This window comes from Phasianus colchicus, chromosome Z (assembly GCF_987193195.1).
Source record: "Phasianus colchicus chromosome Z, bPhaCol1.hap1.1, whole genome shotgun sequence".
In the NCBI taxonomy this organism is placed as follows: domain Eukaryota; kingdom Metazoa; phylum Chordata; class Aves; order Galliformes; family Phasianidae; genus Phasianus; species Phasianus colchicus.
The window spans coordinates 18,704,819-18,729,481 of record NC_143476.1 but is presented as its reverse complement, the minus strand read 5'-3'; the positions used below and the strand labels follow the sequence as shown (position 1 = coordinate 18,729,481).

The 24,663-nt window shown below is 39.9% G+C and overlaps 1 pseudogene; it reads right to left on the bottom strand.

Annotated features, from left to right (window-relative positions):
• Nucleotides 1–23,087: 23,087 nt before the first annotated feature.
• LOC149912680 (endogenous retrovirus group K member 10 Gag polyprotein-like) lies at nt 23,088–24,274 on the bottom strand (annotated as a pseudogene).
• Between the last annotated feature and the right edge of the window lie 389 nt (nt 24,275–24,663).

Here is a 24,663-nt window from a genome sequence, read left to right as displayed (position 1 = left end):
AAAACTTATCTTAACAGAGAGCCTATCTCTTGCTCCACAATCATGCCTTATTCATGTCATTTTTGGCAGGAAGTACATTTGTGAATAAATATTTTCAAGGATGAAGTACAGAAAGAATAAAATTTCATAAAAAAAGATATCTGATAAACACCTTGGGAACTCACTAAGAATTTCAACTACTTCCATCAAACAAAGCTGATACATTAGTTTCTTAAAATCAAAGCCAGATATCCCACTAGTTTTATGTTTTTGTTGCCCACTTTTTTTTGTTTGTTTGTTTTAGCAACAAATAATAAAAGAATTAACAAAAGCTTTGTTACTTATAAATTGTATATTTCATAAGCAGCTCACAACAATTCAACAATTCAAACAGGAGGAAGCAGGGGGGTGTTGGAGGGTTCTTTCTTATCCCTACACAAACCTCTTATCATCGTTCATTAATTGTAATATTCCATTTGGCAAATGTTTTAATATTTCCCTAGAACACATAGTGGTGAGATCTCCTTTTGTGCTTTCCATTGAACTGATTACCTTATTAGCTACATAAATAGTCTCTGTAAGAAATGCTACTAGAAAAATTGATAGATAAGCTAGAATTGAAAGTCACATGATATTCTCAATATTTTCTTTGTTTGTTTTTAATGTGACTTCAAAGGAAATTCCCAAGGGGCACTGAGACAAAGTATTAACTCCAGTAGAAAGGCTGGAAGAAGAGAGAGAAATTGTCTTCTCATCCAGACTTGTCTTTGTTTCAATGAAGTTATAAAAAAGACAGTTCCAGATGTCTTGCCAGCCTCTGGCTATAACTTTTACCTTGTGTTTGTGTCCTCAGTGAAATATTGCTGGAACTGCACATGATTGCAGAGTTCTTAGACCAGACAAATACTTTATTTACTTTCCTGGATGGTGATGCTTGCCTCTAGGAGGAAAGACCAAAGAGATACTGAATTATTCTTCATTAGCTATATACCATGCACTGCAGATTCTCCAACAGCTGTTAGACACTAAAAAAAATGTGTAGCTGAGGTCCGTTAACAATATTAATTTTCTCCTTTTACACTAAACATTAAGACAAGAAATATTGAAGCAAACAAGATATAAGGATGAGATTTAAGTGGATGAAAGTAGACTATAAAATTGCCCCTGCACTGTACACTTAGGAACTACAGATTGTGCTTATAAAGAATGGATGAATTAGTCATCAAGAACATATTTCATCACAGCATCTTATCAGTTGCAAAAACACTGAATTGCTATTATTGATTGACTATTGGAAGACAAACTTTTAGTTAGTTCTGCAAACTCGTAGAATCATAGTATATGATGGGAGCCACAAGGATCAGGGAGTCCAACTCCTGACTCCAACAAGACTACCCAATATACAAACAATGTTTCTGAGAGAGTTGTCCAAATGCTTCTCGAACTTTGGCAGGCTTGGTGCTGTGACTGCTTCCCTAAGGTGCCTGACCACCTTTCTGATCATAGAATAGCTTGAGTTGGAGGTGACTTGAAATATCCTGCTGGGAGCAGCGTTGCCACTCAGTAGATCAGACTGCCCTAGGTCCCATGCCACCTGTCCTTGAACACCTTCAGGGATGGAGTATTCATAATTCTCTGGACAACCTGTTTTAGTGCCTCACCATTCTCTGAGTAAAGTATGTCCTCTTGATAATAAATCTAAATCTTCCTTCTTTTAGTTTTAAAACATTTTACTTTGTCCAATCTCAATCTGCTCACTATCTGCTGGTAGATGAAGAAGCTTTTTCTAATACTCAAACTGAACCTTCCCTGATGCAGCTCCATGGTGTTCCCTCTGGCTCTGTCACTAATCACCAGAAAGAAAATGTCAGTGCCTGTACCTTCACCTTCCTCAGGAGGAAACTGTAGACTGACGTGAGACCTCCTCTCATTCTCCTCTTCTCTAGACTGTACAAACCCGGTGACCTCAGCCACTCCTGTTACAAGTTTCTCTCTGTACCACTGTCTGTCTTCATATCCCTCCTTAGGATACTGAAATAGTTTTATGTCTTTCTTATTTTGTGGTCTACAAAACTGCAGCTTGTTCAAGAGGTAAGACTGCACCAGTGCAAAACAAAGTGGAACAGTCCTTTCCCTCAACGAAGTAGCAGTGTTGGGCTTGATAGTCTTCAGGGTACAGTTGGGCCATTCGGCTGCCAGCACACACTGCTCAGATTTAACCTGCTGTCAGCCAGAACTCCTAGATCATTTTCTGAGGGTCTAGGAAAAAAAACAAAACCTGTCTAGTCCCTCATCCACTACTGTGTACATATATCTAGTCTGCAGAATCATGCAATGGCTTTGTTTGGAAGAGACCTTAAAGATCATCTGACACTTGCTCTTGTTAAATTTCTGATAGTTAATCATTGTCCAGCACTTTAATTTGTCACTATTTCCCTACAAGGCCTCTCTACCCTTAAAGGAGTGAACAGCTCCTCCCAGTATTGCATCACCTGCAAATTTTCCCTTATCTTCAAGTCCTCCACTCATCTCTTTGATGAAAACATCAAAGAAAATTGGCCCTTATATGGACACTTGGGAATCCAGGCCAGTCAGTCTCACTTCTGTCCCTGGAAAGGTAGTGGAACAGCTCGTTCTAAGTGACAAATCCAAGCAATTGAAAGAGAAGAAAGTTATTAGGAATAGTCAGAATGAATTCACCAAGGGAAAATGGTGCATAGCCAACCTTGTAGCCTTCTCTGATGGCATCACCAGCTGGATAAACGGGGGGAGAGCAGTGGATGTTGTCTTCCTTGACTTCAGGAAGGCTTTTGATATTGTCTTCCATGACATCCTGAAGCCGAGGAAGTGTGGGATAGATGAGTGGATAGTGAGATGGGTTGAGAACTGGCTGGCTGTCCAAGCTGAGATGGTGGCGATTGGTAGTACAGAGTCCAGTTAGAGATTGTAACTACTGTAACTACCATTGTTCCTCAGGGGTTGGTGCTGGGTCCAGTTTTGTTCAATATCTTCACCGATGACTTTGATGAGGGGATAGTGGCCACCCTCAGCAAGTTTGCTGATGATACAAAGCTGGGAGGAGTGGCTGACACACCTGAAGGCTGTGCTGCCATACAGCAGGACCTGGGCAGACTGGAGAGCTGAGCAGTAGGAAGTCAGATGAGATTTAACAAAAGCAAGTGTAGAGTCTTGCACCTGGGAAGGAATAACCATGAGTATCAGTGTTGAGGTATGACCTGCTGGAGAGGAGCTCTGCAGAGAAGGACTTGGGTGTCCTGGTAGATGACAGGTTAACCATGAGCCAGCAGTATACCCTGGTGGCCAAGAAGGCCAATGGGAGCCTGTGGTGCATTAAAAGGATCGTGGCAAGCAGGTCAAAGGAAATAATCTCCCCCTCTTCTCTGCCTGGTCAGGTTTCACCTGGAGTACTGTATCCATTCTGGGTTGCTCAGTATAAAAAAGACAAGGATCTCCTGGAAAGTGTCCAGCAGAGGGCCACAAAGATGGTGAAGGGCCTGGAGCATCTCCCCTATTAGAAAAGGCTGGGTGACCTGGGTCTGTTCAGTCTTGAGAAAAGAAGACTGAGAGAGAATCTTATTAATGTTTATAAATATCTTAAGAGTGGGAGTCAAAGGGGCGTGGCCAACATCTTTTCAGTGGCCCATGGAGACAGGACAAGAGGAAATAGCCATAAACTGGAGCATAGGATGTTCCGCAGCAATATGTAAAGGAACTTCTCCTCGGTAAGGGTGACAGAGCACTGGAACAGGCTGCCCAGAGAGGTTGTGGATTGTCGTCCTCTGGAGATATTCAAGACCCATCTGGATGTGTACCTGTGCAGCCTGTTGTAGGGAACCTGTTTTGCAGGGACACTGGATTCAACAATCTCTAGAGGTCCCTACCAAGCCCTACAGTTGTGTAATTCTATGATTCTGTGATCCTGGCTTTTAGCTTGAATGCAACCCTATTTACTCAAACCCTTTGAGCCCAAACTGTTCAGCCATCTCACTATGTTTTTGTCTATCTGTACACAAGACATTTTGTCCAGGAAGGTGCTGTGAAAATGAGAGAGAAAACTGTGAGAAAAGCTTTGCTGAAATCCAAAAAAAATTACGGCAACTACCTTTGACAATTAGATGAATCATAAAAGAAGACTAAGTTGGTTGAACAGTACTTTCTGCTCAAGAAATCATTTTCGCTAAGACCAACAACCATACTGTGTTTCAGGAGGTTTTCCATAACTCCCAGAATATATTTTCCATAATTTTACCAAGTACTAAAGTGAAATTAACAGAACTTGATGGGTCTTTATTCTTGCCTTTCTTGACAACTGAGACATTTGTTAGCCTTGAGTCAACTGGGATTTTCCAGATTCCCAAGATCACTGAAAAACAAGTAAAAGAATTCTCACATTGATAGTTGAGTGCCACTTTCAGTATTCTGTCATGAATTCCACCTGTAGCAGTAAATCCCACACAAGTTTAGAGTTAGCTGGGAATTTATCATTACTAATGACAGTCTTCCAGGTCATCACTCTGAGAGTCTTGAGGCCTATAATCAATGTGAAAGATAGAGATGAGTAGGGCATTAAACATCTCTTCTTCGTCTGTGCTGCTATTTGTGAGGTGACCATCCTTATGAAATAACGGACCAATGTTATTTCTCATCCTCCTCTTCTTGTTAATGTATTTCAAAAGACATTTTGTTGTCCCCCACTGTGGCTAGCTTCAGTTCTAATCTTGTTTCATATTGCATTAATTTTCTCCCTGCAATGACAAACAGTGTTTCCGTATATCTCTCATGCAACCCTACCTTGGTTTCAGTGAGCATACGCTTTCTTCTGCTTAATCTCTAAATGAAGACATCCTTCTCAGCCAAGACAGCATTCTACCCCACTTTCTTCTAACATTTCAAAATAGCTTGTGTTTTTAACAGGTGGTACTTAAAAAGTGACCAGTACTGATAGAACCCATCAATTTCAAAAGCAGGTTCCCATGGTACTTTACCGACTAGTTTCCTAAGCATCCTAAAGTCTGCTCTCCTGAAGTTTTGCTGTTAGTTTTCCTTCTATGCTGCAAGTGGTTTTTCCTTCTCTCACCATGCTGTGGTTTGGTGATTTTTTGTTGTCAGTATTCCACATCAGAACATCGCGTGGACCAGTGGGAATTAAAGAGTTAATGTTCTGGTCCTGTTTATGGTCCCTTATGGGCATTGTGAGTATCCTGATGGACTGGGAAGGGCGGCATCCCTGGAGGACCTGGAAGAAAGAGGAAGTGAGGTGGAGCTCCAGAGGAACCCAGCCTCTTTTTCCGGCCCAGGCTCAGCCATCTCAGCTCACACAGGAGAAAAGCATGTGCTTCCATCCCACTATTGTAGTTTGACTCATACTTTGGGTACTCTTGTTTCTCTCATTTTGTTTGATTTGGTTAGATATAGTAAATTACCATTCCTCCTCAGATTGTTGCCATTGTGTTTTCTCTTTGTTAAAACTATCTGCTAGCTTTCTGCTCTTCCCCCTCTCCTGGAGCATGCACGGCCCGAGGCCAACTGGTTCACATGGCAAACCGTTAGCACCCCTTCCTTTTTTTCCCTTTCTCCTGGGGCCTATGCCCCCCCATTTCACACTTATGTCTAGGTATAACCCTATGACACACCAGATTATAAATTCAACTACTTCTTGGTCACTATGACTATGACAGCCACCAATTGCCAGTTCATTCATAAGACCTTCTCTGTTCATAAGCAATGGAACTAGGAGGATGCCTTTTCTTGTTGACTGAGTATCTGTACCAGGAAGTTATCATCAAGTTGTTTTAGAGATCTCCTGGATCAGATTACATTAGTCCAGGATTCCCATTTACAGTCTAGCAAGGTGAAATCAGTCATAAGAGCAAGTGTGGTTGATCTAGAAACATCTCTCTGCTCCTAAAAGAATAACTAATTGGTGTTGTCATCCTGGAGGGCGTGGTCTACAGTAGACTCCCACAGTGTTATCTGCTTTATTTTCTTCTCCTTTCATCCTTACACAGAGGCTCCCAAACAGGCTTGGTGAGGAGTGGCTGGAAATAGGCCTGATGGAAAAGGACCTTGGTGTACTGATGGACAATTGGCTGAATATGAGCCAGCAGCATGCCCAGGTGGCCAAGAAGACTGATGGCATCCTGGTTTGTATCAGGAATGGTGCAGTGAGCAGGACTAGGGAAGTCATCCTGCCCCTGTACTCAACACTGGTGAGGTCTCACCTCGAGTACTGTGTTCAGTTTTAGGCACCTCAGTACAGAAAGGACACTGAGGTGCTGGAGCAGGTCCAAAGAAGGGCAACAAGGCTTGTGAAGGGCTTGGAGAATATGTTCTAGGAGGAGAAACTGAAGGAACTGGGGCTGTTTAGTCTGGGGAAAAGGAAGCTGAGGGGAGACTTATTGCTCTCTTCCAGTATCTGAAAGGGTGCTTACAGTGAGAGTGGGGTTGGTGTCTTCTCACTGTTGACAGATGACAGTATGAGGGGAAATGGCCTCAAGTTGTGCCAGGAGAGGTTTAGGTTGGATATCAGGAACCACTTCTTTACAGAAAGGGTGGTTAAGCAACAGAATAGGCTCCCCAGGGAGGTGGTTGAGTCACCATCCCTGAATGTGTTTAAAAACCTTTCGGATGTGGTGCTCAGGGACATGATTTAGCGGAGGGTTGTTATATTTAGGGTAGAATGGTTTGCTTGTCATTGGACTTGATCTTTAAGGTCTTTTCCAACCTGAGTGATACTATGATTCTATGATTCTGTGTCATTTGTCATCAGCAACATTTTATACTTTACTGTCTTCCTTACATATAGCAGCACCACAACACCTCACTACACTGCCTGTCCTTTCTGAAGAGTGTAGAACTATCCATTGTGACACATCAGTCACAGGACTCCAACAAGTTTCAGTTTTGCTAATGATCTTGCAGCTCTGAAACTAGTTAAGGATTCTGTCTCCTCTTGTTTGTTCCTCATGCTGTGTATGTTGTTGTAGAAAAATTTCAAATGCTCTTCATTATACCCAGCACCTCATGAGGCAAACTGAAGGATAGTACTAGAATACGGTATTTTGTCGTGACATCCAATAGCTTGTCACTGACGAGCAAGGTTTTATCTCTTTCTCCTTCTGAATCTAGTTTAAATTTCTACTGATGAGTCCTTTTAACTCCCTGAGCAAAACAGCTTCTCGTTTTTTTCTTATTAGAACTGACTAACCCTAGGGACCCCTCCCACCTGGATGGATGTTCATCCATGCTATCATTTGCCTGTCCATCCAGTTCCAGAACCTCATACCTATTGAATAAGGACATCTGGGAAGGTGAGGTAGGCAAGCAGGGAATTTGCCTGCAACCTTGATCAGTAATGTGCTTCTATTCCCCGTCTCTGAAGTCCCCTTCTTCTACCTTCTCACAGAGAGAGGATCCCTTGATTCTTGTACTGTGGCTTGCTGACATATCTGTCCCAGGGACAGAAAAGAAAAATTACACCAGTTCCTCTCCTTCTCCAGTTCCCTGATGATTCTCAGCTTGTTTACTTTGTCCCAAAGTGCTGACTCTAGGCTGAGCATTTCTTCTGTGTGGGCAGATCTTTCACAGGAGAGCTCACTGCTGCAATCAGACACTCACAAAAAGCTGAGGCATACCCTGTAGCTCGAGACCTGTGTGTTTTCATGCTCCACTGGGATCTCTGTCTGTACTGCCACATCAATTCCTGTGGCTCAACAGCCCATAAGAGATATTGAAAACATGGCTTTCTGTCAAGCAGATACCATAACTGGAGGAGCTCCCTGTGAGCAGGTGACAGCTGCCATTGGAAGTGTCAGAGTGACAAGCACTCTCCCTCTGCACTCTCCTGTGCCAGATACTCTTTTAGGCCCTGACTGCCTCTTCTGGTGGCAGCATTCCCCAGGGCTGCCTTCTGTATGTCTGAAAATGTCCACAATTACTCCTGACCCTGCCCATGGCTTCTCAGCCACTTTCCTGAGACCTGTCAGCCTGGTGGGTCTCTGCACTCCCTTAGGGCCTACTTGACTCAGGAAACTCCTCTGTGTACTGCCATCACTTGCTCCACTGCAGAATCATGGAATCCTAAAATATCCCAATTTGGAAGGGACCCACAAAATAATCCTTGATAATTCAAGTCCAGCCACTGGCTCCACACAGGAGTACCCAAAATGCAACCCCTGTGTCTGAGAGCAGTGCCCAAATAATGCCTGTCTTAGAGCTGGTTCCCTCAAAAGATGGCATTCAAATCTTAAATTTTGAGTTGTGACACTCATTTCCTACGGTAGTATGAATATCAGTGCCAAGATAAATAAAAGCATCATCAAGGGGTAAGCAAGTATAGTAAGTCCAAAGCCAGTATTTTTATACATTTAAAGTTGTAGGGTTTTGTATAACTGATTAAAATCTTTTATACAAATAGCTTTTTTAAAGCAATAATAGCTATATAGACATATGCATAGCAGATTTCTATTTATTTACAATTGATAAAAAGCCCAACCATAGAAGAAAAACAACAGAAACTAGAATCAAGGGAAGAAATTATGTATTTTTCATCTATCATTTGGATTCTATTTTTATTTCTATATAGTTTTCAGAATGAGGTAAAAAAAATACAATATTGTAAATAAGAACCCTGATTAGTTATATGGATTTAGCCCAGAGATTTCCATAAGGTCACAGGGCTCACTAGCATAAATTTAAAACAAAATTTGCAAGACTGGATCCATTGCTCAGAAGATATTGATGGGAGTACTTGTCTGGAAAATAATTCTGTGAAAGTAAAAGTGAATAAATGTTTTATATGCAAGCACAGATTTCTAAAAATAATAAAAACAAAATTGTGTAATAAACAAACAAAAATATTTGAAATATTCCACAAAGAAGAATGTCATTCACTTATAACAATGAGAAATCTAATGCTTACAGAACATCACAAAAAATATAATTCACATTTACTGAAACATATTCATGCAAACAGTGTCAGGGATGTTACTTTGCTTTCAATGTCCACATTTATCAGTATCCTGAAGAAAGATATAATTCTTTAACCATATTTTATGGAATCTCTACAAAATTGGAAGTTGAAGCTGTCCTAAAAGAAGGAAGGTTACTTTTTCTTACTGCATTTTTTCATTTGCCCCCAGTTGCTTTGAGCCAGGTCTTTGAGTATATTTACAGTTAAATGTTTTCTGAAGTGGTTTGTAAAGTGTTTTCTAGTGTGTTCCAGCCATGTTCTATTTATTCTTTACTGAGACTATTCAAATGATTCCTGTGATGGTCACAAGACCTATTGAAGATGATTGTGGGACATCTCTTAATAATCTCCTCACAACCCTATTTATCTTTAAGATCAAATAGCATTTGGAAAAGTTCCTATGATTCAAGCCTTTAACATCCTTCTAACTCCAGCATAAACAGGTATTAAAGACTTCTATGTGAGAACTGACCAAAGTAAAATTTTAAAGTCTGATAGCTTGTTATTTTTAACCTGTTATTCCTACCATTTAAAGTGATATGAAATGAATGCATTTATGTAGCAAACAGAAGTCTACTTAGAAAGCATTTAGTGTCTAGGTTGAGTTCATTTAGATAAGCACAGTGGATTTTACAAAGTACAGTATGAACATTCAGGCTTACAATCTCTCTGTCTTATAAAATCAAATGTAGGCTTTTACACTGATCCAGCAGCAAAGTCTGTGTGCTAATAACACTCCATTTCTACCTGTCAGAGGACGTTTGAATGTGCTATATTAAGAAGAAGCAGTAATTACAAAAAAAGAGAGCCTGAGGAGAACACCTATAATTTGAATGCCAAAACCTTGACTAGTGACTGCATAAAGATGTGAAGTTCTTCCAAGTAGAGGACTGTTAACAATCTATTCAACTAAGATTCCAGTTCATAACTGGATTCTGAATGAGACCCATATGTAGAAAGATCACTTCTCTATTTTGAAAGGTCCTCTATGCCTCCTTTTTCAGTCTTTTAACAACAGCCTAATGCCAACAAGACAGCAGATTTTCTCTTCCTTTTTTTTTTTTTTTCTTTTATTTTTCCAGGCCTTGTAGTGTTTACCTCTTCCACGGTGTTGAAGTAGAGATGTACGAGGGAAGTATCACCTAAGGAAAATATCTTTTTTTTTTTTTTTTTTTTTTTTTTTTTTTAAAGGATTCTCAAAATCTACTACAGACTTGGGCTCATGTGTTGATTTTGTGTGTGTGTAAAATGTGTAAGATTTACCTTAGCTGCACTTCTCTTTTTTTCTAGTTCCTGATGCTTCAGTACAAGCACAATCAAAGTTTCCAATATTGGAAAGATGAAGTGCCGCTTTTGCATGACTGTGTTTTCCACACTTCTGTATACCGTTCCTCAGAGCAATCTGACATGAAGATGTTAAGCACTATAATTCTTACTTGTTCTCAACATTTACCAGATACAAATGTTTTAACAGAAACAAACAATGGTTGTATCACTTACATGACATGTCCATAATTCACCAGTGGCAAGAAGGATCTAAATGTAATTCATTGTTGAAACAGTTTCATATTTTGACTGTAAGTTTTCCCTAGAGTAGATAGTATGCACTGTTCTTCATTTTTTATCAGGGCTTGTTCCGATAGGATAAGATGGAATATGTTTATACTAAAAGAGAGTAACTTTAAATTAGATACAAGGAAGAAACCCCCTGGACTACATGCAGCTCACCATGTTGTTTTCCCATGTTGTTTTCCCTGTAGTTATCTGGGTGGTTGAAGTACTACACCAGGATGAAAATCTCTTGTACATGAAGCAAGACCTTATCAGTCCCTAATTTTAATCCACAAGTTCACAACCTGTACATGACTGTTTCTAAGGGGCAGCACTTCACAGTCTATCCACTTTTTGACACAGAAAGGAACACTTCTCTCTTTCCTTGCCTATTCTTTCTAAAATCTCCTAGCCCTCAATTATAGTATTCCATTTATGGGATGACTCCATCATTATTTTGTGACAGCAATAAGATTGTAGCTTTCCAATTTCACCACAGTTTCCGCTACTTCTTGCTTATTTCCTCTGCTGTATGTGCTGCTATAGAGGCACTTCAGCTGGGCATTCAGACGCATTATCTTCTCGGAGGAGTCCTCCCCCAAAAAATATGGGAAAAATCTGAGGTTTTCCCAGTTTGCTTCCTGAAGTGACAGTGTTCTCTGACTCTTCTCTGTTCCTCTGCAGTACATCCCCTTCCCCATAAAATCTAGTTTAAAACATGATGATGAGTCCTGTCAGCTTGCTAACTAGTATATTCATCAAAAGATACAGAAGTTTAAGGACATCTGCTAGCATCTTTTCCCAGTAACTTAGCTATACTATCCTGCACCTTGACATAAGCAAATTTGCTGTCACTCCCTTCCACCTTCAAACCAAGTTTAAAGCTCTGTCAGTTAGCCCACACAGCTCCTGGGCCAGAAATCTTTTTCTCCATGCACCCAAGTGGACCACATCATCAGCCGTTAGGCCAGAGGCTGAGCAAACTATCCCATGGTAAGAAAAAATATTCCTGAAGTGGCACCAGCCACTCAGCTATGTTTTTATCAGATTAGTCTTCCTGGTTCTCTCAGTCACTGGAGGGATAGAGGAAAATACCACCTGTACTCCTGCTCCATGCACTAACTGCCCTAATCCCCTGAAGTCTCTCTTCAGGCTTCACTCATCAACTTCGCAACAGCCAGCCTGAACTAACAGTAAAGGATAAGTAAACTAGTTTTCCTTCAGTAGTAAGGGGAAAACCAGAGTACGGATTCTCCCAGTAATGTCTCTGACCCAGGCCCCAGGGAGGCAGCACACTTCTCTGTGGGTAGGATCTAGCTGATGTATGGGTCTCTCCATTTCTCTTAGGAAGGAGTTGCCTGCAAAGATCATCTTTCTTTTCTTTTTGGTGAAGGCAGTCTTGAGGCACGGAATCAACTACTTCACCCTAGACAACCTCCTATGTGGACCTTTCATCACATCCTCACTTATTTCTCGCTCGAGTTCCAGAGCCTCAAACTTACTTTATAAGGGCACCTGGGAAGGTGAGGTAGGTATGGAGGGGTTTTTCCTGTGATGTCAAGCTGGGACCTGCTTTTATTCTTCTCATCTCTTAGGTCCCTTTCCTCTGCCTGACAGCAAAAGGGCAAGGAGTCCATCATTGTTTGGAATGTATCACTCTGGTGCCTTTCTCACAGATATGGTAAGGAATTGCTCCACCAGTCTATCTCCTGTGTGCACTCCCTAATGCTCCTTAGCCTCCCCCCTTCATTCTTGAGCTCTGCCACCACACTGAGCAGATCATCCACCTGCTAACACCTCATACAGGCAGTATTCCTGCCATCCCGCAGAGGCGGCAACAGGGTCAGGCACTCTCTGCAGTCAGAGTCCTGAACTGCCACATTTTTTGAAAAACACTCCATCTGAGCTGTCACATTCTTTCTGGACAGAGCTTTCTCCCTAGTGAAGACTGTAGTTAGGTTTGTTGTCTGGGAGGCAGCTGACAGGTGAGCCAGTCCCCCTACTAAGGACAGATGCTTTGTCCTTTTTTCTCACCCTGCCTGAGTCAACTGCCACATAAACTGCTATACCACACTCTTACTGCCATGCCACACACTGTTTCCCTCCTCTTTTCGCTTCATTCCCTACTTGCTTCAAACTTGCTTATAGTGTTCTTTCTGTTCCAGTGTGAGTGTCCATGGGACCCACCTGTCACAAGCTTTGTGATATTCCAATTTTGCCAAAACCATTTTCGGTGCATTGAAGGCAGTATTCAACTCCATATTGTTCCCTAGTTATAATCTGCTGATTCATATGGTTGATCTGATTTCATGGTGTGACAGCTGTGCATGGCTGTCCAAAATGTTTGTCTTTCACGTTGCTGTCACCATTGCTTAAACACACCATTCTCCACCTCACTGTGCTGATATCCACTCTTTGATCTCCATACATGTTCACCAAGCATCACTGAATATCAGTGGGTGCAACTTTTTTGCATGTGGAAGAGTTCAGTTCCACACCTTTGCTTCATGTGTACTTCCATGTCGGATGCCATTTAGTTAGACCTCCTCTCTGCTGCCATCTGTCACATAGCAACAAAATGTAAAGGAATATTGGTGGGTAGATTGAGACTCTACTGCTACATACCAACATCTGTCTTTGATATCACAGGCCAACATAATAAAATATGAGGCATTACTTTCAGAGCAACCCACATAGATGATTGTTAAGGTCCATTCCAACTCAAACCATTCTTTGATTCTATGATTCTGTGATACAATTCCTTATTCACAGATTTAAATATCTAGCCCATTGCTCCTTCAACCAAGCAATGAACACAAAAAAGGCCTGGAGGTAAAAAAAAAATTAATTAGCTTTGAAATAAAAAGTTCAAATACCTTCTTTAAAGTGTTTTCACTCCACAAATAAAAAATGGCATAATGAAGAAATGTTTTAATTACTCAAGAACAGAAGATCTTTCAGAGAAATCAAGATCATATAGCTCTTCCCAGTATGTATTAGTAACAAACAGGCTAGGAACCATCCCAGGTGGTGGAATTGAGCATCTCTTGATAAAACATGTTAATGTAAAATTATAACTCAGCAAACACAATTCCTAAGGCAACAAACTTATTAAGTGAGAGAAGTCTGTAATTCATTTACTTTTTATTTACATTTTCCAAGAGACATTTATCTGAAATAAGAGAATTTCAGCCTTTAGGTTTTCCTGCATCTCCCACATATGTTTTCTTCTGTAAGATCAGAGAACTTAACACTGTTCTATTTCTGTCTGTTGAATAAATTTTCTATTACATAAAATGCATACATATGTCCAAAAACTGAGTCCTATGATGCACTGAATGGCACTCAGCAAAATATTTCTTCTTGGTGTTATTTTAAGCTGCCAGTATGTCCAGGTGATCTGCGTAGCCTGTCCATCCCTCCCAACTTTACAAATTGTATGCTGACATTTGACTGTCCGACTGGAAGATGTGACATACAGAGTTGCAGTGCCTAGGTATTTTACATTACTTCAAAAGGAATTTGACATTAATCACTGTCAATTGTCTGAGTTCTGACATTACTAAAATATCCAACTAGTTTACAAGCAAGAAATAGAGTGAGAATGTTATCATCATTATCACTGTAACCCTGGACAAACTGACCAGCAGTATCATCTTTTTTTTTAACTGTCCTTAATACCACAGTTTGTATAAATAAGAGAAATGTAAATAAAATTCGGCTACAGCTTCTCTATTAGCCTCTGTAACTAAGATGGAAAGAAGCCTGAGAAATTTTTATTTTTGAGAAAAATTCCTAAATGTAAATGGAGTTGTGCAGTCTCCAGTGGAGATTAAGAGCTACTTTTTTCTGTCTTTTTCTACTTCTGAAATTCCATTATTATTATGGAATAAGTGATAACTCTTGATATCCCCAGAGGTTTTGTTTTTTTCAATCATGTAAATTTCATCTGCTAGACATTTGTAACTAGACAGAGGTGACTTACAGTAATTTACATTTCAATCTCCCAAATGTATGTGAAGTGGAAAACAGTTATATGACAATAAAATTTTGTTAGCTAAGTGTAATTTACAGTTAATATATAAAGAACTTCTCAGTTCACTCCATTCTGTCTGATAAAGCAGGAAAAGCAATATATTAACATAATGGATCTATGAGGTGGTTAACACTGTTTATTTAATATGTTGGCTCTTACACATAGAATTTTAGTTTAGTTTTGGCAAGAAAAGTAACATCAACAGCTGACAGTTATAGATTTGAAAGCAAGGTGATTTAACTATTTTGAATAAAAGAAAATCAAAATCCAACTAAACTTGACATCCTAGACAAACTATGCATCACTAAAAGAAGGCTGGATGAAGAGTTAAGGCTACTGATACTTCTGTAAGGAAAGTGTTTTTGTGCAAAGAAATCAGTTTGCTCACATATAATTCAATCAAAAGAATATATTTCCCATCTGATCTTTGCTGTTTGAATGTAACATTTAGTAGGCATCTTAGCAGATATTCTTCAAATTTTAGCAGCAGACACATGGCTGAATTCCTAAGTTTTCTGGAGTAAACCAAATTGGTTAATTAAGAACTCATTTTCAATTTTCTTGAAAAGCATCTGGTCCCACAAGCAAGATTTTATTATTAAAATAACAGATTAAGAATAACTTAGCAATGAAGTATTCCTCTTAGTTTAATATCACTAGGTTACTAAATTGCAGCTCTAATATAAAGAATGTACATTTATGCCATGACCATGTCTCATGAAAACTGCAATTTTTGAGACAGTGTTCAATTTAGCTTTGTGTGTCTATTCAAATGTCTCTGCTTACTGCAACAATATGGTTTTCCTGTTTAATTCTTGCACTATTTCAGCAGACAGGACATTGCTTTGACAAGTGAAGATGGTTTTCTTCCATCTAAACTTTGATCATTCTTAGTTTACTCTTTTGCAGTGGAATCTTCATTATGAACAATATACATTACTACTGAAAGAAACCTGACTGCGTTTAGCTGCTCTTAGTGAACCATGCATAATATTAGACTTCAGAAAGGTCAAAAAAACAAACAAATAAACAAACAAAAAAGCCCCCAAAACAAAAACAAAACATAACAACAACAACAACAACAACAAAACACTTTTAACAAAAGTAAAGAAAATAAAAATATGTATTTACTTGACAAACAGATACCTGACAAAGGTGTCTGTTACAGGTTCCCATGCCATTCCACAGGAATCATTTTTTGTGGATCAGATTCCTAAACAAGTTCCATTTTCCATATATGCACTCCATATGCTCCCATTTATAATGATCCAGGCACAATGTCTTCTTGGAAATTGAGTTCATCAATCACTGTCCTTAGGGATGTTTAAGATATCTCTTTCACAGTTTTTTCAAACTCCTATTAAAATATTTCCCACTCAAAAATTTCAATTAAAACAAAAGTCTAACCCTGACATATATGTTTCTTAAAAATTCTCTGAAATTAATTATTGTAGGTAGTTAAAGTTTCCATAATAAATGCAAATTTCTTCTGGTTCTTTTCAAGGGGATCAACTGCTATTTTGAGACATTTAAGTAGCAGTTTGAAACATACTGCTGCTTTATGTCATGCTAAATGATGTAAACAATCCATATGTACAAATGCCATGAAAAGGAAACTATCTAAGTAAGATGTATACAAGTCTATCAAAATTATTTGTGTGTGTTAGTTAATCTGTGTAACCAACCAGCAGATTTTCCTGAAGAGAACGGAAATGTGTACAGAAAATGCAAGATAATATTCAGTGTATCCAGAATCTTGTACACGAAAAAGGAAAGTTACACTTATTCGTACCTGGTACAATTTTGTATTGTCCTTCAAATTTCAAAATACTATGCATGAGAAAACACAGTTCGTGCAGTAATAAGAATGTACATGCTATTGTCTTTCAAGTTCCTTCCATAGATCTGGGAGCACCTTAGATGTGCATTGTAAAACACGTTTTGTTATTGTTATTATTATTATTAAATAATAATTAATCTAGAAATTTCAGCAATTACCCAGTTTATCTAGCATGTCTAAGACTTAGCATAATTTAGGAAATAAGTCCTTTAATTTAGCACTCCTTGGAAGACTTGATGGGACAAAATCAGTGGAGAAAAATGACAGAAGCTAATGCAGAAACAGCACAACTCACTGCCAAAGCAAAGCATCCATCTATTTTAAATTACTGTGCACAGTGTAGATTTAAATTTCTTTAATTTAAAAAGAAAATCCAGCATTTGAAGGAAGGAGGATTGAGAGCTTAATAATGGAAGTTATAGCTAACACAATTCCTAACTTAAAAGGGAAAATACATCCTTCTTAGAATGTAAATTTAAAGTATAAATTATTGTTTAAAATAATAGTGCTCACATGACTTTGTCATGGTTTACATTTCATATAGGAATACATAGAGGAATAGTGTGCCTCAATTAGTATATTAATTTTATTATGACAATTGTTCTCTGTGTCTTTCTAGTATTAAAAGAGCTCACATGAGAATTTCACTTGCATAACCTATGAATATAGTTTCTAGAATCTTTACACCCCTAGCTTACACGCAGTTGATGTAGGCTGTAGACCTGTCAGTGGCATAAGGATGCCACATTTATTTTAAACATATCTGCTTTCATATCTTCATGTGTTGATTCATAGGTTGTTTCCCTGGAAGCATTCACAGCCAGGCTGGGTGAGATTTTGAGCAATGTGATCTATTGGGGGGTGATGATTCTATTATTCCATGATAATAAGAATACATATACGAACAGCTAGCAAGTCTATAGATTTTTTAATGATATATTTTATCATGCCTTATTTATATATATTTTTTTTCCAACAAAGATAAGGAGCTAGTGACTGCATACCTATTCCAGAAAGTATATGCATATTACCATTCTAAATACAACAGATCTACACCCATAGCATATCCTACCCTCAAACGTGGACCAAAGTAGAAGGGACTACTTGTAGGCAAGAGCAAAAAGAACCAGTACTGATGACTCAACTTGAGGGAGCCTTGAACTACAAAGCATGAACTCCTTTGCAGCACCACTACATTTGTATGACATGACCAGGGGATATTATCAATGAGAAAGTAAGTACTAATGACATGAAGGGTGACTGAAAATTTCATGTTTGAAAAATGCTTCATTTTGTACAGAAAATTGTTTTGTCCCACTGGATTCCGTTCCTACAAAATAGCAATGTATTTATCTCCAGATTGATATATCAGTTTTAACACAAGATAACTCACAAACACATGGGGAAAGAAAGAAAGACTGACAGACATACAGATATACAAAACAAGCAAAGCAAAGTGATTTACCACTCCTTGATCCACAATGTCTTGGAGTCAGGTGCTGATCTTTGGTAGTGTTGTGTCATAAGAGATTGTGTTGGTCAGTTGACAATTAACAATTATATTCTCTTACTTATAGTCCATAGTGGTCAAGCCTGCTTTTTTGGAGTGACAGCTTCTGGCTTCAGGGATATCAGCTGGACCTCTTTTGTTCCTATCTTCCACATTTTGCAAACTTTAAATCAGCAGAGATAAGAGGAAGCAGGGAGATACCAGCCTGTATTTTGCCTTCACATTGTATAACAGTGTATCTCCCAGTCTCCTCTACCAGGTTGGAAACATTTGCTCTCAGGCCAAGACTTCAGCCAGAAGTCCCTCTCCCTCCTGGGCCCTCTCCTTTGAAAGCAAACAGCTCCAAAGAAATGCTTTCAAATGTAAAACTGTCGTTGTTGTTTGATTGCCCCATGTTGATTTGAGACATTACCAACCTCCAACGGTAACATATCTATCTGTCTGCTTGTTGTGGAGCAATGCTGTACAGAGCCATGGACATTTAATTTTCCCAGCTTCTTGCACTGTCCTGGCAGTGAGGGAGCCTGTCTTGCTCCAATTTATAGGAGGATGAGGAGGTTTTTTAATTAAAGCGTGAGATTAAGAAGCATTGTTTTTCTATTGGCAAGGGCAATGATGGCCACTTTTCAGTGGTATTACCAACTTATTTATAAGTTTGAAATGGTCAAGTCAGCTCTCTTTGGAGTGACAGCTCAAATCCAAAGTGGTTGAGTCAGCTCTCCTTGCAGTGGCAGCTTCTGGCTCTGGGATCTCAGCAGAAACTCCTTTGTTCCCATCTTCCGGGCCTTGCCAGCAGATAAGAGGGAGCATGGATGCCCACCTGCATCCTGGTTTTCACAGGACACAATGGTATCATTCCCCAGTTTTCCCACATCAAGCTGGAACTATTTAGTCACAGGTCAGTAAACACTCCTGTGCACTCTCTTCCAGAGGCAAGCAGCTCTGGAGGAAGGTGCTTTCAAATGTCCACAAAGCAATGTTGATTGTCACATGGTAGCACCCATCACTTGCCTCCTCGATAAATCAATCAGAGTCTTATCATAAGAAATACCTCAGGAAGCAAGCTTGGAACCAAAAAAACAAAGAAGAATTCTCACAGAGCCTGAGGAGGATATAAAGAGCTGGGAAGGAACAGAATCGGGACAGCTGACCTCAACTGTCCAAAGAGATTTTTCATATCATACAACATCATGTGGAAAAGAAGCTTAAAAACAAGGTAGATATGGTTAGGCGGTCTGCTGCTTCTTGTGGACTAGCAGGGTATCTGTTGGCTGGTAGTGACCAATTGCTTGTGCATCACTTGTTTTTATGTATATATTATTATCATAACTATTATCTTCTCTTCCATCATCCTTTTCTCTATAATAGGTAAATAGGTTTGATCTCAGCTCAGAAGTTCTACTTTGTTTTTTTCTGTTTCTCTCTCATAGGCCACTGAGAGGAGAGGGAAATGAATAAGCAAGTCTGTAGTGCTTACCTACCTGCTGTTAAATGACAACAATGTTGAAAAAAGAATCATACTACAGAATTTTAATACATTCATTTCTGCAAAAGTTCTCATGGAACTTTGTTGTGTACACTATAAATGTAAAGGCACATAATTTAAATCACAGCTCCATCCTACAGAAACATATCACCCACCATGGAGCAGGCTAAAGAGATGGGACATGATAGTATTACTGGAGAAATCAAAGCAATTTATAAAAGCTTGTTAAACCAGAAGGAGTTGTAGTCTCACAAAATGTTTCAAGGACAGATAGGTCAGAAGGGACATACAAGGCACCACATTAATAAAGGAGTTTTACTAATGGGAGGAGGGAGAAATATTCACATGTGAATATGCATATGTGCATATGCATAAGGGAGATAGAGTATTAAATGAATGGAAAAAGAACACTTGGCACAAAATTACAGCATTAAAAGAATGAGAAAATGGCAATCAAAAAGCTTCTGTATGGGGTACTTTCAAACTCTTTCAAGAAAACAGTGAATGTCCCAGTAGAAGACATTGACGCTGATCAAGGAGGTGCATTTAGAAATGAGATAATTAAGATGTCTGAGCTTTTTATTATGGCAGTTTTTTCTTCTCCATTCATAAAATTTAAATCGCAACTTTTCCAATGTAGAGCATATTTCTTTTTCAACACAGAAAGATTCATGCTTTTTTTTTTTTTTTTTTTTTTTTTTTTTTTTTTTTTTGAGTAATTCCCTTACATCAGAATTTAACAGAAAACACAGACCATCTTATTCCTTATTCTCAAACTTACTAAGATTATTCTATTTGGAATCTCATTTCTGACAAACCAGAAGGTGTTCTTTCCTTACTTTTCCATACTGTTCTGTTGGAGTAGGAATTTGGAACTTTCTGAGCAACAGAAGGGTTCCAGCTGGTAACTAATGGAAATAGATTCTCAGCCGAAACAGGAAGAACAGTAAGAAGCCAAACATTGGAGGAATGTATATTAATACAGCATGTATTACCCATATGTTTGCTCACATGAAGCTCCATGAACATGTATGCACTCCCTTGATATTGACTTTGTCTAGGTAAATGAAAACAAGATTTAGAAATAAAAAATAGAATGCTATTTGATATACGAGTCAGTGCTGAACGTATCCACTTCACCAGTCATTCTCCATTTCAAAATAAAGTTCTGCATGCAGAAGAGTGAGTGAGCAACACAGAATATTTATAGCAGACTACGATGAACAACTTGAACAAGAAAACTCTTGAGTCAAACTCTCCTTTATTGGCCAGCTGGACTTTCTGGATTATGAGATCTTAATAAGACTGGCAGTGTTACACATCAATTACAGATGAATAGTTGCTGAATAATTATGCTACAAAGAACACATAACATTTTGTTCCTTGGTTATTTCCTTCAATGTTACTACAAAGAGAAATTTTTCCTCATTTCTCACACAAATAACCAATATGTTGTTTACATCTTAAACTAAACCTCATGTAATGTCAGGCAGTTGTGCTTGCCACAAATAAAATGTTTCCATCCATACAAGATTTGAAACAGAGCAAACTTTTAGAGAGTAGATCATATTTTATAGATGGCTATTAATTCATTTAACTTGATAATTTTGTTGTAAGGTTGCTTTTTGTTGTTATTTGCTTGATTGTTGGTTTTTAACCATCTCTACTTTTCTAGGACTTGTAAATGAATTCTTCATTAAAATACTAGCTCAACGATTCCTTGAGAAATACATTTAACTGACTGAGAAAAATACAAATATATATATACAGATAATACTCCAGAGGGCACTGACAATTTTACTTCTGCAATAAGAGACAGAAATATGTTCTTCTGAAGAAAAATAAAAAATAAAAAAAGGAGGTAGAGAAAGATTTGCCACAGTGAATTAGCTATCCACATAGAGTTCTCAATTGATAAATTTTTTAGTGTAATTTTTGTCAGTTGCTATGGCAATTTGGAATTCTGTTTTTGTTAATACAATAAAAATTCACATCACCAATATGATTGAAAATTGCAAACATTATGTGACTTTTATCACATTAGTACCTTTCTCATGACATTAAAAATTCAATTTAGGACAGGAAAGTCACTGATTATATGGCAAAGCCCTTAATAGAAAATAACACCTACAAGTGTGATATGAAATGTGCATTATTTTGCAAGACTTCAGGTTTTTTTCATTGCAGTATTACTTGTTTTTGGAAGACTGTTGCTGGTACAAATATAAAGAAAGGAAAACATTATTTTCCTTACCCAAATGCAAGCTAAATAGCTAAATAAGCTGAATGCTCCCCAGATTCATTTTTTAACTTTACTTAGAGATCTAGAGATTTTTTTTTACATAAATCTGATTAACTTCCATCATTCAAAGTAATCTATACCAAAAACACCTAAATAACCAATTGATGTCTTTTTCAGTTTAAAAGTTTTTAAAAGACATAAATTCCATTTGCTATAAAACCTGTTGTCCCCGTGACCGAGGTGTGTTCCGCCGGGGCTAGCGATCTAGCCTTGCTAGGGCCATTGCAGTACAGACACCAATATGAGGATATAGCAGATGGCATTTATTATAGCGCAACGACTCCTTAAGTACACCTCTGGCTTCGTCTACGCCCCCTTAAGCATAAGTCATATGTCCATCACAGAGTAAGGGGGGTCCTACCCCGTCACATCCCAAGTCCTCATTAGCACCTACTACAACATTTCCCCCTCCCCATGCTCAGTAAAGCCTCACCCCGTTACAATGAGACCACCATTTCCAACCAACACCACCGAGATCACTAGCCTACGACGTGGAGGGGATGGTAAGCTATGTTGGGTCTTTTGAGCTAGGCTACTTGCTTTAGCCTCTGCCAGACTTTCACACTGATATGACTACAAGCAAAGCAACTATAAGTACCTTAGCTGCTGCCGTAACTCGTGTTTTCTCCATTTTCCATTGTCCCTCCCAGAATCCATACATAGGCATAACATACACCGCATAGTGACTCACATTAATATAAGTACAATTATTATAATGACACAGACGATGAAGATTTGCTTCAGCCATGTGAAGTTAGGTAACCAGATCGTGAGCTTCTCCCATAAGACCCGGAATCCAAATGACGTATCATCCATGGACACCTGATGGAGTAATTTAGTCCGTTCCCATATTGCATGTATGTCCGTTTCTACCTTCTGAGTCTTATTGACATAGACATAGCAGCTTTGATTTATTACCACACAGACTCCTCCTTCTTTGGCCGTTAAGAGGTCCAATGCCATTCTGTTCTGTAATACCACCTTGCTAAGCGTTGAAATTTCTCCCTGTAATGTCCTGATTGCATCAATGGTGGCATTTTCTATTATTTCCAAAGTAGCTGAAATGTTAACAATCGCTTTTTCTAACTCACTCACCCCCAAAGATGGGATGAACCATCCAGCAAAACTATGGAAACCAGTAGGTTTCTCCACTAAAGGGTTCAGAACCCTCTGTGCTCTCTTCCAAGGTGTTCGTGTGATGAACTTGAGAGGCGGGGTCAGCCCAACCAGCAGGATAGGGGGGGGCCCTGGGCCTGGGGGACCCTCCTACTCCCGCTTCCCTGCTGCTGCCCCTCTCCCTTACTCACACCCTTACTTGGGCATTGACGAATGGTATGTCCACGCCCACTGCAGTTCCAACTTACCGGCCGTACTGGTCCCTTTGCCAGTCTTCACGGCCCCTGCATTCCACGCATATTCCGGCAATTTGCCTTAATATGGCCCATTTGGCCACACCCATAACACGGTCCTTGGGGCTGTCGCACCTCAATCGCCACGACAATAGCTGCCGCTAGCCCTTCATTAGTTAGAGATGCCGCCTTCTGTTTATCCAAAATATATTTATTTGTTTCCCCTGGTGTGCTTAATTGAGGCGCAATCCGTAAAAGATCTCTAATCTCTGGCTGACACTGCTGTCACAGGCAATCCATGATAACGGGACCCTGGGCAGACTTTGGAAGTTCCGATCCTTGGATGACCTTTAAAAGTCTATTTGCAAATTCAGAGAATGACTCCATCGGCCCCTGGGTCACTTTAGTCCAGGGGTCCACTAACTCCATGCCTTTAGCTATCCTCCGGAATGCCTGGAACACTGCATCTGTAGCTGCTCTAAGCTCCCCCAGTCTGAGCCTTCCCACCTGACCATGAGGGGTCTCCATCCCCCTAGCCATTCCTGCTAGACGCATCAACGAGGACCCATGCAGCGGATGGTGAGGGCTGGATTCCACTGCCCCTAGAGCTGCCCGCAATCCCGCCATCCAATCCGAGGACCACAATGTGTACTGCACCGGCGTTAATAGCACGCGCGTCAGATTTGTTATATTGTGAGGGAGGAGGGGGCCTAGCGATGTCATAGCTTCTAAAGCATTCAGAGTGAGGGGCGAGTTTAATCCTCGCTTCTCCACGCAATCTAACAGACGGGTGATACATTTCGGATCAAGAGGCACCACTCGGGGTTTCCTCCACTATTCACAACTACCAGGAAAGCTTCTACTACTCTTCCTTCCTCTATCAGACTAGACCTAACCTTCCCCCAATCTACTAGTGTGCTCCTCTTAGCTTCCCAATGCGAATCCGCCTCTCCCTCTCCCTCACTATCCTCTTCAGGAACACCACGAAGTCGCGGGTTTCGAATTTCTCCCACTTCCTCCTGATCATGTTTTTCTTGTGGGACGCTATCTGTTGTGGAGGCCCCTGATTGGTCGTATGCGCCCTCAGCTCTGTAAAAGGATATCTGGGTCGAGTCAGTCGGTCTGGATACGGTGGCAGGGGGTGGGTCAGGAAACGGTCGCCATCTTGTTCTCCTCCACTGGGCGCGATGGAGGCGTTTGGCGTTGGTAAAATGGTGTCGTTCAAGCATCTGCAGGTTACACCGCTTCCTGCCTCCTCTCCACTCCCCGATTGCCCATTATCCCGAGGAGCGTTAACACCCTATTGGCCCTCCCCCGGACCCTCTTCAGTACCCTTGTTAGATGTAAATGCACACCCTGCTCCTTCCCCAACCAGGGCAAGCCCAAGAAGCTGCCAAGCAGCCCCCGTTACCTCCCCCTCCTCCTTCACTGCCTTAAGTATCCCTAACATCAATCCCCATGTCTTAAGTTCCGTGCCCAATTGCGTGCTCATAGGGTGGTGTGCAAGCACCAAAATAATTTCATCCCACCTCTGGGGATTCAAAATATCACTGGCGTCACCCAACACCCCCTCCCGGTCTAACCAGGACACTATGGCAGCCACGTCCTTCTTAGAAGT